Source organism: Musca domestica, unplaced genomic scaffold (assembly GCF_030504385.1).
Source record: "Musca domestica strain aabys unplaced genomic scaffold, Musca_domestica.polishedcontigs.V.1.1 6, whole genome shotgun sequence".
Taxonomy (NCBI): domain Eukaryota; kingdom Metazoa; phylum Arthropoda; class Insecta; order Diptera; family Muscidae; genus Musca; species Musca domestica.
The window spans coordinates 4282331-4284024 of record NW_026712363.1 but is presented as its reverse complement, the minus strand read 5'-3'; the positions used below and the strand labels follow the sequence as shown (position 1 = coordinate 4284024).

The following is a 1694-nucleotide window of genomic DNA, read 5'->3' as shown; positions in this document are numbered from 1 at the left end:
GTTTATCTCTTTGTTTATTAAAAATTTTATAAAGAAAATGTCAGCAAGTTAATATACAAAAATAGAAAAGACTAAAATAAAAACGATGGCAAAAGATGCAGAAAATTGAATTTTGCAAAAAATAAGTAAAACTGAATATGAGAAAAATTAAGAAAATGTCCAGAAACGTGAATTGGTGAAGAAAAATGAGACAGAACTTGATTTGTAAGTATAAAAAATTGGATATTTGATTGATTAATTCACCACTTGATAAACTATTAATACTTATATAATTTTTGATAATCTATTTCCATAAAGAGTTTATTGCAAAAACCAAAAGGTTTTTTCAGATAAATTAGCCTGCCAATACAGCTGGAAGGGGACAGTGTAAATCTGAGTGCAGAAAAGTGTTATTTAGTTACCATAATCAAAAGTAAGTTTGTCTTTTTAACACGTATATAAAGAAGTACACAGAGAAAAAAATTAACCTTATACAAGGTTAGCTTAACCATAAATAAACATGATTTGGAGTCTACGTTATGTAAGGTTAATTTAAACATTTTCTTGCTGACTGGTATTTAAAAATAATCATCGTTAATTTAGCTATTCCATGATTGACTTTTTTAACCACGAAAATTGTTGATATTGAAAAAAAATTGTTGTTTTAACAATGCACTGTTAAATTTTTGTAACCATGAGAATTGTTAATAATAACATTTCATAGTCAGTTTGTCTAAACAGTTCATATGATAATTTTTAATAATAAATTAACCTTTGTTTGAATAAAACAAGAAAAATGTAATTTTTACAAGTTTATTTATTATTTATTTATTAATACCGCATATTTCTAAAATATGTATTTCCATTACAAATTGTATGTATATTTAAGGGAGGGCTGGTAAAGAAAGATATATGTTTAATATAAATTTTATTTTTTAACGCCTTACCGAGTGATTTTAAATTATATTCCTCAGCCATTGTGAAAAAAAACTACAAAACGCCAAACACCGACTGCAAAAACAGAAGAAGAAACTAGTAGTTAATAAAAGAAAATAGTATTGTCACAACCAGTGTTGCCGTTTGAAATTTTTATTTCAGCCCAAATTTTTTCTAAAAACCGCCCAAAATCGATCATATCCGCCCAAACTGTAAAAAGTTGAATAATTTATATGTAGTTTGTATTCAAGTAAGAAAATGACAATTTTACACTATACATAAAAAAGGTACTCAAGTTTTATTATATTCAATGTATTAAATTCTTTAGAGAAAATAAAAATGTTATGTTATTTTACTTCAAGTTTTTTTATATACATATTTGAAAAAGTAACATAATACAAGAATTCAATGTATTAAATACATTTAAGTCATTATTATTATTCAGGTTTTTATACCCTACAACACTATGTGTTGGGGGTATTATAAGTTTGATTGGGCCAAAAATTATGTAACACCACGAAATATTGGTTTCCCACAAAGTATATATGGATCTTCCTATCTCACCGAGCTGAGTCGATCTAGCTATGTATGTCCATGTAAATTTGTAATCACTCTACAGGTCGCAATTATGGCCCGATCTTCACGAAATTTAGAATGTAGCTGTGGTTAAGGTCAGAATAGAACCCTATGTCTTTTGGAGATGATCGCATAATATTTAGGGGTTGAAATGGACCAAAAACTGAAATTTCCTGATTTTGCAGTTGCTCTACAGGTCACAA

General features: G+C 27.3%; 1 long non-coding RNA gene across 1 annotated transcript; it reads right to left on the bottom strand.

The window, feature by feature from the left end:
• Positions 1 to 778: 778 nt before the first annotated feature.
• Positions 779 to 1004, bottom strand: LOC131805682 (uncharacterized). Its single transcript, XR_009343770.1, has 2 exons — positions 927 to 1004; positions 779 to 874 (listed from the first exon to the last, which is right to left on the bottom strand). It is a non-coding gene; the product is annotated as an uncharacterized LOC131805682 (long non-coding RNA).
• Positions 1005 to 1694: the final 690 nt, after the last annotated feature.